The sequence below is a fragment of the Nelumbo lutea genome, chromosome 2 (genome assembly GCF_056320005.1).
Source record: "Nelumbo lutea isolate HS-2025 chromosome 2, American lotus-T2T, whole genome shotgun sequence".
In the NCBI taxonomy this organism is placed as follows: Eukaryota; Viridiplantae; Streptophyta; class Magnoliopsida; order Proteales; family Nelumbonaceae; genus Nelumbo; species Nelumbo lutea.
This window is the reverse complement of record NC_142685.1, coordinates 19,712,013-19,724,481: the sequence shown is the minus strand read 5'-3', so window position 1 is coordinate 19,724,481 and position 12,469 is coordinate 19,712,013. Positions and strand designations below refer to the sequence as shown.

The 12,469-nt window shown below is 35.6% G+C and overlaps 1 long non-coding RNA gene across 1 annotated transcript; it reads right to left on the bottom strand.

The window, feature by feature from the left end:
* Positions 1-2,729: 2,729 nt before the first annotated feature.
* On the bottom strand, positions 2,730-4,296 carry LOC148869007 (uncharacterized). The gene is made up of 2 exons (XR_016106729.1): positions 3,962-4,296; positions 2,730-3,545 (listed from the first exon to the last, which is right to left on the bottom strand). It is a non-coding gene; the product is annotated as an uncharacterized LOC148869007 (long non-coding RNA).
* Positions 4,297-12,469: the final 8,173 nt, after the last annotated feature.

The following is a 12,469-nucleotide window of genomic DNA, read 5'->3' as shown; positions in this document are numbered from 1 at the left end:
TGTTCATGGGTCAGGGTCAGGCTCAGGCTGAGTTTTTATCAAAATTTGAATGGGATTGGCCCAAAAGCGAACCTAGTGTAAAATCTGAATCAGACCTTTTTCTTTTGATATTTAGTGCAACACAAAGGGACTACCTAATAAAAGTGAACGTACCAATTGAACCACCACTCGGTTGATAGATCTATGCCAGACTGTGATTTTAAGGGGTTATTCAGGCGAGGCCAAAGGCTTGAGCTTCAAGGCAAGGATGACCCAAAAAAGCCTGGCCCCAATAGCCCTTCTTTCCATTGCCAAGGGGCCTTGAGTTGTTAGAGGCCTATGCCTTTAAGCCTTTAAGTCTTTAACCTTGTCATGTGCAATGCCTAAGGCATAAATAAGGATATTTTTTGGAAATATTGTTAATGGGAGTTACTATTAAATTTTTTGAAATATTTTAGTTGTTAAAATAGTTAAATGATAAAATTTTTAAGGGTATAATAATCTATCCAACTTCAGTTTGTGCCATTAAGGAATCCACAACCTCTTTAAGCTCCATTTGGAAGGAATACAAATACAAATAGAGCACAAAACCTTGTATTTTGAATGTATTTGTACGGTACATATAAGGCTCAGTTTGAAAAGAGTATAAATGCAAATATGTAGAATGCAAAACCTTGTATTTTGTATTATTTTGCTTGTATTTGTATCGTATATATTTGCATTTGTACTCCTTCCAAACTGAGCCTTAAGAACTTATTTACTAAAAGACAAAACAATAAGTCTTTTGGATTCAGCATATTCAGCTATTGTCAAATGACCCTAACTTACCTCATCCAAATAACTTATTTATGGAGTATATAGCTCCAATTAAAAGTTTAAAACAAACCAATGAAACTAAAAAGCAATTTTTTCTTTTATCTACAAAGAATAAACCAACCTCAATTATGGGACGTCGAGTATGAGCACGGTGAAGGATTGGAAGGGAGGGGAGTTGAAGAGGGTGGCGGAAAGGGGGATGCTTCGGTGGCGGAGAAGGGATGAGTGAGGCGTTCGAATACCGCCATTTGGTGGATGAGCTTGTGTATGTATGGGACGTCGTCCCTGTTGGCTAGTCGAATTCTGACGAAAATTGGGTTTCCAAGTGGACTTTCCGGCAATGCGGCGGAGATAGGAGGTTCTGGAGTTGGGGCGGGAGGTGGTGGAGGAGCGGCGGCGGCCATTGTTTCAGTGGCGACGAGGCTTTTGCTTTTGATGGGAGTAAGTTCTAGAGTTAACGATGCAATTTATAGCCTGAAATGTAGGAAGGGATCACAACGATCGGACCGGTGTGATCTCGAATGCTGTTTAGAAATGCTGAAATTCTCGAACGGTCGAACCCAGATCCTTCTTGAAACAAATCAACATCGATACCGGCTTATCAATGTTCGACCAGATCGGCCCAACCTGACGGTTGCGTAAAGCAGAGATCTTCCTCTTCCCTAGGAAAAGCATTTTACTTTTGGATAAATTACAGACCCTCTTTTACTAGGGAGTCACTCACAAATATCTTTTTTAATTTTCATTTGTGACAAAGACCCCAACATTTACTTTGCCATAAATACCCCTTAATTGACCAAAAATACCCACTTCTTCCTTTTCCCACCTTTCTTTTAAACTTTAATTGACCAAAACACCTCCATTTTTTCAAAACGAATTTTGCTAAAATAACAACAATCATTTTATTGGCATATAGAAAAATATTTTTATTTTTTTATTCATTTCACTCACATGAATTTTTCTATTCATTTTAAAATATAAAAAAATATCCACTCATTTCTTCAATAAATCAAGAAAAATCAAATAAAACCATACATTTGTATCTATTTGAAAAAAAACCTCTACCGTTTCTAGCCAAAAATCTTCAAGGGTTTATTAGAGCAATTCGAGAGGGCTAGAATTTTATATTAGAAATCAATTGAGTGATGGCTCAACGTAAACTGGGTAGTCATAGAATATATGTGGTTTCAATTCAGGGACACCATTTGGAGAAGAGTTATTAAATAGTTGCTGAAAAAGTGTTGTACTATATAAAAAAAAAAAATGATTTACAGCCACTATGGGGGCACAAGGCGAAAAAAAGTAGAAAACTAATTGAATTATAAACCAATAAAATAACTAAGAAAAGGGTAATTTGAGAATTTAAAAAATTGTAAATAGCTGAATGAAAATCTTTTTTAAAATCAACTTATATAACCCTAATAGAAGGAGGTATTTATCACAAAGTGGGGTGGGGGTATTTGTCACTAACTTCATAATATAGGAGGGTCTTTGTAATTTAGCCTTTAATTTTTTAAGTTTATAACAAAGTTCTCACTGTGGGTCAGTGGTTGAACCATGTATTAGGCTATGATAGTACGATACAACAAAAACATAATATTGAAAAAACTTATAACTAACCAACCAACCCGTATCAAAGCAGATAAAAGTGGTAATCAACCAACTTATATGGAAAAATTTATGATGTCAGAAAAAATATAATACCTGAAAATTTTAATGATAATTTATGTAATTGGTTATAACTTTTATGATATTGGTTGATTGGTTATAAATTTTTTTTGTTATCATGTTTTTCAGGCATTATAGTGGGACAAAAATACTCTATTTTATATTTATTGAAGGAATGGAATGGTGCGGGTGCCATGTTTTTCAGGCATCATAGTGGGACAAAAATACTCCTTTTTATATTTATTGAGGGGATGGAATGGTGCGGGTGCAATTGAAAATCTGTAATTTATTTATGGGCAAATTATAAAAAACCCCTTATATTATGGGTCAGTGACATACTTTGTTTTGTGACAAAGACCACCCTATTATGAATGTGAGACAAAACCCCCTTCCGTTAGTCTTTCATTAAAATTTACAGTTATAATATTTTTTAATTCTCATATTACCCTTGTAATGACCATTCGGAGAAAGTCTTCGACCTCAGGATACACGACCAGCGGCGGCAACGGACTTCCAAAGTCCTCTCTCTCCCCCGATCTCTCTTCCCCTTCCCCTTTCTCTCCTCCCCTTTATTCGTTGACATTGTTGACATTGTTGGACCCTGTCGAGGATAAACTCATTGCAGCTCGGCCACAAGAGGAGCAGTTGAATGGTGAAAATCGAAAATGCGAGAAACTTTGTTGGTTGACGAAGAACTAAACAACGGTAGCGCCAACGGTAGCAAAAGAAGAAATCTGAAGAAGATAACAGAGAAGTGATCGAGGTAGCAGCATCGACTACAGCCGTGGTGGTTCCGCCATCGTTCGTCGTCGGTCGGAGCCGATCTTAGGCTAGTACTAGAAGGGTAGCACCGACAACCACCATTACAAGTACTGTGTTTGGAGTTCAAACAACCGGCGTCGACGGCACTGCGAGCGCCTTCGTAGAGAAGGCTCTGCCAAACGGAGATCTCTACACGGGAAGCAAGGAGAAAACGAAGAAATACATATCAAGCTTTACGGCACAGAATCACTAACATCTCCAAGAAACCGTCTATAGCAGTTCGTGTCGACGAATTCGAAACCCTAAGCCATTAGAGTTTCCTAATCCACAAACACGAAGAAATACATATCAAGCGTCACGGCACAGAATCACTAATCCAGTAGGAAACCAAAGAGTCTTAAATTTACAAGGAGAAAACGAATTTCAAAGCTAACCTACTCTTCCTCTGTTAAACCACTACCGCATTCCAATTTAAGAGCTTAATCCTCAATGAACCAGAGAATATTTAAATCAAAGCAAATAGGATGTTAAGTCGTCTGAATTTAAAAGCCAGTAAAGCTGAACCCGCTCTTAAATATGCTTAGATATGTAAACAAAATCCTGTTAACATAATCTAGGGTTCCACAACAATTGATGTTGCAAGGTGTCCTGAAATTTCATTGAATGACCGAGTGGAAGGGAAGCAGAAGAAAGAAAAAAAATCTCACCGAACAAGACCATTGCTTCACTTTTATACCTTTGTTTGCTGTGAAAATATGATAATAACCAAGCTGACTGTATTCCCCTGTTCGACCACCAGATGAGGAAGCAAGGGCTGGCCAAGGTCCAACTTGATTGGGTGGAGAGATTGGAACAGCTGAGCCAGTTGAGGCACATAAAGGGCGTAGCTCTTCAGGCTTGTGTGCAAAGAAACAAACCCTTCTTGTGCATCTGGTCTCGTCCTTGCAGAGATGGGTCCTGTAATGTGCTGGATGAGAGAGAGAGAGAGAGGGGGAGGACTTTAAAAGTTCGTGGCCGCTGCTATTCGTGTATTGTGAGGTGGAGGAAGATTAACAGCGTTTTTTTCTGAATAGTTATTACAATGTTAGGATGGGGATTAAAAAATATTGCAACGACGGATTTGAAGGAAGACTAACGGAAGAGCGTTTTTGTCTCACGGTCATAGTAAAGGGGGATCTTTATCATAAAACAAAGTACATGGGGGTTTTGTCACAGACCCCATACTATATGGGGGATCTTTGTAATTTACCCTTTATTTATTAAACAATTGAAAATTTTGAACACATGTTTGACAAAATAATAAATTATTAATATGATAAAACTGTATTTAATGTTTATAAATGAAGGTATTTTTTCAATATTAAAATAGAAAAAATCTAGTGATAAAAAATCTGTAATTTATTATTAAACAATTGAAAATTTTGAACATATGTTTAACAAAATAATAAATTATTAAGATGATTAAACTGTATTTAATGTTTATAAATGAGGGTATTTTTTCAATTTCAAAATGGAAAAATCTATAGTGCTAAAAAAGGTATGACATACCACCTGGTTCGTTATCACTTTTCTTGGTATCTTAGTTGAATATACATTTTAGAGGCAAAATTATATATTTTATTATTTAGAGAACTTAGAAGAGACCTATTTTTGTCTTAATGCAAAACTAGTCCTTGACGTAAATGATCAAGAGTTTTTGTGTTCCCTAAGGCTGTGTTTGGTTTGAAAGAAAAGCTAGGGAAATCTGTACAAACCTTGTATCGATTTTCCTATCTTTTCTTTAAAACCTAACCCAGCCAAAAGTGTGGGAGATTTGGACTCAATAGGAATTTAAGGATGGAATGATATATTCAAGGAGATTGACAAGATGTAGAGGGGCTCCTGAGTTTTTCTTTTTTTTTTTTTTTAATGATAATTTATCTATTGGCCCAAATCCATAAACTAATAGAATAATGTATCAAAGGAGTTGAATACCTAAATCTAAATGGTGAATGTATGAAAATTTGAAAGTATGGCTGTGTTTGGTTGCAATGCAAATAAATTTGCACTGATGTGAAACTGTGACAGTGCAAATGGTTCGAGTGTAAATTCTGATCTATTTTATTTCAAAATTTAGCTTATTTTATTTGATTGCATTACAAATGAAGTAAATTAATATATAAAGCAGAATAAAGTAAAACCCAAAACAAAATTGAATGAAAATTTGCATGTTTTTTCATTTGCACTCCCATGCATTTGTACTAGTGAAAATAAAATTGTACTGCAATCAAATACATCCTACTTATCTGACTGGCAAAATTGTACTACAAAATTTACAAGAAGAATCATTTAAATAGCAAAGAAAAGAACTTTTATTCCTTCTGAAAAGGAGCCAAGTGAATTCAACAATAGCAGAGCTTAATGTGGTCTTTATTTGAATTTTACAGGAACAAACTACGATGCAAAAATATAGGAGAGGAAGACTATTACATCGTTAAATGGGATAACAGGGCCGATTTAAGTAAGGAATTTATGGTAAAAATCTAATTGGGCCTCAACAAAATGCAGAGTTACTGCCACAACTGGTAATTGGGTATAATATGTTGGGCTGTGGTGAAAACCAAGGCCCTTGACTGCTCTCAAATCAGACTTGTCTGCTTGTTCCCACTCGCTCAGCCCTTCTTAGCCATGCCAGCTATTGCATATTATTTCATACCATGGTTTTCAAAACCGGATTGGACTGGATGGTCGGACCGGAAAAACTGGGAATCAGTTAGATGATCGGTTTTAGTTTTTTCCAAAACTGAAAATTTGCCTAAAACTGTTGATTTTGACCAGCAAATCGCTGATCTGGGCGATTAACCATTGGAACTGTTTTAACTGTTATTTATTAATTTTTTTTGTTAGATTAGGCCGACCGTTCAACCTAATAACCAAACCCCTGACTGTTTTAGTCTCCGGATCATTTTTAAAAACCATGCTTAATACTTATTGCGGTTTAGGTTAAATTGCTATGCAATTGGTCTCATGGTCTGGATAAAAGTTGGAAAAACACCCACCCAATTTTTGGGTTCAACTTTCAGGCATCAGGCATCCTTAACCTAGTTTTATTTGAATGGATTTAATACAGAAATATGTAGTAGAACTAAAAAGGTTAACAGCAAGAATATGTTAAAGGTAGAGATAAGTGGATGCTGATACAATGTTTCATAACTCGCTGAGATTGTTGTTACATGTGCATCTTCGCATGTTAAAATCTCATGATCTGTTTTTCTATTTCCTGTTCTTATACAAACTTTTGTAATGCAAAAGAAAAGAGTAGCGAGTAATAAAAACGGGTCCCCTTTATTGTTCTTGCTTGGTCTTCTGGTGGTCTGTTCCTTTTGTTGTTATCTTAGCTGTACTCTGAGCATTATTTAATCAAGTTTTTTAGCTTCTAGGTTTAAAAGAAAGTCCAAAATTAGTCAACAATTAAGAGGATTTTGGAACAGTTTCTGCTCTGAAATCTGAAAATGGACGGAATTTAATTTGTAGAATTTGACTTTCTGTTTTTTTTTTTTTCAATTTTTGACAGCACTGGAAGCAAACCTTCTCAAGAATGACTTCTTGGGGGTTTCGCTTTTAAGCCATTAACAGTGCAATTTGGAGATCTATTTATGCAAACAAGATATTATTAAAGAAGATTAATTCATGGGTCAATTAAACCTTCTTTTAATGGTATACAGCCATTGCGTTCAGTTAATCTGAATTAGGGGCCATTTGGTAACAGCTGAAAAATGCTTAACTGCTTTATCTTTTTTGGTGAATAAGTTTTCAAAGAGTGTTTGTGGGTAGATTACTGTACCTTATTAGGCTCAGTTTGAAAGGAGTACAAGTATAAATTTGTAGAGTGTAAAATCTTGTATTTTGGATGTATTTATACAGTATATATTTGTATTTGTATTCTACCAAACTGAGTCTAAAAAAATTTTATTTATTTAATATTATTTTAACAACTAAAAGATAAAGGAACAAGTCTTTCAGTTCAGTTCAGCAACTTCAGCCTTTGAATGCAAAGTCACAAACACCCCAATTGAAATATGTATTTTACTATACTTTGGCTTTATACTCTTAATTACAATTGTTAATTAAGTGAAAATCTATGGAATTTCTTTCTCTTGTTTTCTTCTTTTCTGGTCGTTGTAAGTGTCATTGTCTCCTCGTTGGAAGCCCATGTCAAATTCTGGATAACGATTGTGATGGTCAGATCTAATCTTATCTAGTTATCTTCATCAATGGCCAATTATATCTAAATACGTTTAAGGTCTGTTTGGTTAGTAGTTAGAATTGGAATGGGAATCTTTTAGAATTGGAATTTGAAATGATTTATTTTCATAGCTGTTTGATTTAAATAGGAATGAGACTGAGAATTAGAATCAATAAGAATGAGATTTCATTACTAAGTGAGGCGTAAGGAATGGTCATATTCTCAAATATGGGAATACCATTCCAGCAGGAATGAGAATGGGATTCCAATTCCGCTCAACCAAACAGTTGGAACCAAAATAACTCATTCCGATTCCGACTACAATCCCCTATTACTGCAAGCCAAACAGGGTAGGGTCTTATTATTTTACTAGTTATTATATAAGAGCAATATGGGACGTATGAGCTCCACCAGACTAAAATGCATGGATGACACACAAGGTTCCCATGGTTGAAAAATTCCATTAACAGCCTGGCAAGAGGATACATACGTGGCTATTGGCTACCCTTTGTCTTTCACGTCAACGGCCGGCGAATCACGTCGCCGTAGTTGATGAAAAAGTCAGAAAATATTAAATGCCATTTAATTCCTTGGTGGAAATTTTTGATCATCCAGTGACTCCAGTCGTCGGTTAGCCACCACCAAGATCTACAAGATTGGAACTCTCTAATATTTGGAAAAAATGATTCCAAACTTTGAGAAATAGAGCTTCAATTGTCAAAATTAGAAGAAGAGGAGAACCCAAACTGCCAAAAGAGAAAACTATTGTTGATGAGAGAATATGAAAAATGGTGTACATCCCAAAAGTGAAGGTTCCAGAAGCAGTAAGTCAATTTAGTCTAATTAGTGTCTGCAATATAATCGACAGGATTTTGTCCAAGTGTTTGGTCCTAAGGATGCAAAAATATTTAGATAGACTTATTGCTCCAAACCAAGCGGCATTCATAAAAGGATGACAATGTGTGGATAATGTGATTCTAGCTAGGAAATTGTTCACAAAATGAAAAAACAGAAAAAATGAAAAGGATGGGTCTTATTGAAAATTAATATGTCAAATGCATATGACAAAATGAGAAGAGACTTTGTTGTCCAATTCCTAAAGGAGATGGAGTTCCTTGATAAGTGGTGTAGGATGATCAAATGGTGCATAGAAACTCCAAGATTGCGCTAAGGCAAGGGGACCCATTGTCCCCTTACCTATTCATTATAGGGATGCAGATCCTCTCGTGTTTGCTTTCAAAAGAAGAATCACATAACAAAATTCAAGGGATAAAACTTAGTAGGGGTGGACCCCAAATTGCATACATTTTCTTTGTTGATGATTGTCTTCTAATATGCAAAGTGGACATCAACCAAGTACAAAAGCTACTAAATGTATTGAAGGAGTTTGAGGAGATGTTTGGCCAAAGAATAAACAGAGTGAAATCTGGTGTACACTTTAGTCTTGTGGTTCATAGAAGACCAATAAATAAATAAATAAAAATTATTGTCTATTCTTCACATGAAACAACTAAAACAAGTGGAGAAATATTTGGGAGTTCAGATTACCCTAGGAAATGCAAGCAGAAGAAATCAAACAGAATTATTGGACAAAATAAACACAAGGTTAGGTTTATGGAAAGCAAAATTGTTGTCTCAAGCGGGAAGAACCACCATGATAAAATCCACACCTTAGGCTCTGCCCAATTACATCATGGGCTCATCTATCCTTTCATGCTCCACTCTAAAAAGGTTAGAACAAACCCAGAGGAATTTCTGGTGGGATGGATTGATGGAAAACAGATTTGTACATACCATAGCCTGGAACACCTTATGTAAACCAAAAAATATGGGTGGTTTAGGGTTCAAAAAGATGAAAGAGTTTAATCAAGCTCTATTTTCAAAACAAATTTGAAGATTATTTTCTGGAGAAAATGGCTTATGAAGGGAAGCAATAAAAGAAAAGACAGTCTGATTCCAGTTGGTGGAAACAAGTATTAGCGCTATGGGAAAAGTTACAGCAAAATACCATTTGGCAAATCAAGGATGAATCCTCAATTTATATATTTGATCAGTGAGTTTCGTTATTTCCAAATGGGATTCCTAAAATTCGACCAGAAGCCCAATCCCAATGTATTGGCCTGATTGTAAATGATCTCATTTCCAGTTCTGGTGCATGGGAGCAACAGAAAATTGAATATTTATTCACTGTAGATAGAAGATTTCTTATCTTGCAAACTCTGATCTTGCATCATCTCTCTTCAGACAAGCTCATCTGGAAAAACTCCAAGTCTGGTGAGTATGATGCAAAGATGGGTGACAGATTATTTCATGGCAATGCAGGCATCTTGCCCTTTGGAGTCTCATATGGAAGTGCAAAGTCCCTATGAGATTTCAAATTTTTATGTGGAAGGCATGGTGGAATGGCATCAAGACTTATGACAAACTGCACTTTCTAAATGAAGAAGAGAAGAAATGTCCCTTGTTGTCAAACAACCACAGAGACATGGCAGCATGTTTTCTTTGAATGTGCTTATTCTCGTGTTGTTTGGATATCAACTTCTCTGGGCATAAATCTAGATAAAATTCAGAACAAAGCTCTACATGTCTTCATTTCTGAATGGATAGAATCCAAGTTGCCTTCATTACCAAGTTCTTTGTCATCTTCAGACTAAATTGGGATGTGAGGAATGCAGTTTTGCATAAAAAACCTATTTTGAATCCACTCTAGTTGATAGAAACTATGCATCGTTTCTAACCAGTGTGCTCAGTTATTATATAGAACTCTCACCCATGTTTCATGCATTCTCATATAAACTCATCAACAAAATACAGGCTATTCATTGATGGTTCGATCAATCAACATCTGTAATGGCAGGAACAGGAGAAGAAATTCTCTCAGCAGATGATGCTGCAATATTCTTAGGAAGCAGAAGAGCTGCTGCATCCAACTCACTCCAAACTGAATGGTGGGTCCTCCTATATGGCATACAATATGCCCAACATCTGAGTTTAAAATCTCTATTCATATTTTCTACTCAGAAAGCTTAGTCAACAACTTCTACAGGGATGATGAAGATGACTGGATCATCCAACCTATAAAGCAGAAAGCTCTGCATCTGTTGTCGTTTTTTGATATAGTTTGTGTAAACCATGTAAATAGAGGAATGAATAGGGCTGCTCATGAACTAGCATATAATGCATGTAAATATAACATAGTAGTAGAAAATGAGAACAGCCCAAGACCCTCTTGTAATGAAATTCCTTGATCAATGCTAGCTTTCTGAGTTCTTTTGAAAAAAAAATAATAATCAAGTTGTTTTCTGTTGTTGGTTGCCATGGCGTCCAAAATGTTGGCTTCTCTCTATCTTCTTCTCTTCCTTCCTGCTCTTATAAGTACCCTCTCCTCCTGCGAAGGCTCATGTCGAACTTTGAATGACTGTGAAGGTCAGCTAATCTACATCAGCAGCAAGTGCAATGACAACCTAGATGTGGGAACGCACATTTGCTCTCTAGGCAGCATTTGTCGAGCAACCGACAGGTATTTATTTCTCGTCACACTCTAATGGTGCTCCACCGTCTCCACCTTCACTGAAATTGTTGTTTGTGAGTATGGAAGAAGCGGCAGAGGTTACCGGCGGGGAGCAAGTGTAGGTAGGGTACTTCTGTCTATTGCACTTGCTGTGGAATACCATCCCGATAGCGAATATGTGGTGGCGCTATCCACTGGATGGTACACCGATTGCCACCAGCGTGGGCGGATGATCCGCATAACATTCAAAAACGGAAAGTGAGTGTGACGACCAAAGTGGTGGATGAGTCTGACTCAGTGTATGGGTGTGACTCGGAGCACGCCGACCAGCCTTCGTGCCGTAACTACATAGTGGGTTCTTCGAATACGGTGTGGAAAGCTTTAGGGCTTGACATAGATGTGGGGGAGGTGGATCTAACTTGGTCTTTGGTCTAAGATGAGACCATTAATGGTCAGCTCTGTTCTCTCCCCTTTATCTTGTCTCAGACTCTTCAGTGGTGGGAAATAATTAAATAATGTCTAAATAATTCTAGTGCTTTAGTTAATTGTCCTTAAAATTCACTAAGTCCATGTTTGGGAGTGCTTAAAAATAAGTGTTTATTTAAAATAAATTTTTATTTGGGTCATTAAGTACTTAATGGTATTTGATAAATAAATCCAAAATAAGTGCTTATTTAAAAAAATAAGAGATTCTTTTTTAAGCTAAATTTCTAGCTTTTTTTAATTGTTTATACAATAAATACTTATTCAATTTTTTCTTCTAAAATGATCCGTAGTTGAATTTTAAAATACCACTTATAAATTATCCCTGGTTGAATTTTATAAAAGTGCTTTTATGAAAGCACTTTTACAAAAAGTACTTTTATAAATACTTTTGTAAAAGCACTTTTATGAAAGCACCTTTATGAATACACTTTTACAAAAGCACTTTTAGGAAAGTACTTTAATGAAATCACTTTTATGAAAGTTTTTTTGAAAGCACTTTTATGAAAGTACTTTTATAAAAGCACATTTGTAAAAATGCTTTCATATATGTACTTTCTTAAAATTGCTTTTAAAGGGTATATTTTGAAATTTTAAAAGAAAATTAAAGACAAAATAGTCACAAATGCTTATTAGAGAAAAAAACTACCAAACACCCAATATAAATTAAAGTGAATAATCACTTGAAAAAGTTGGGTGCCAAATGCAAATAAGTACTTATTTGAATAAGCACTTGTTTTTAAACATTTATCAGTAACCACTTATTTTTAACTTAAGCACTCCCAAACATGACCTAATAAGAATGAACTAGTGAACCAAAATTTTCAATTTTTTGACATATTTATTAGCTTGTTAGAGTTCATTTTCACTCTCCCTTGCTATTGTTAAGCTTCTACCATGTTGGAGGATGTAATATTATCGAGAACAATTAATTTTTAATAGGAACTTTTTTTTGTAAAGATTTTGATCCAGATTCTTTTATTGTAAATGAAAAACGAGACACCCATATCAGTAATTTCCTTGTA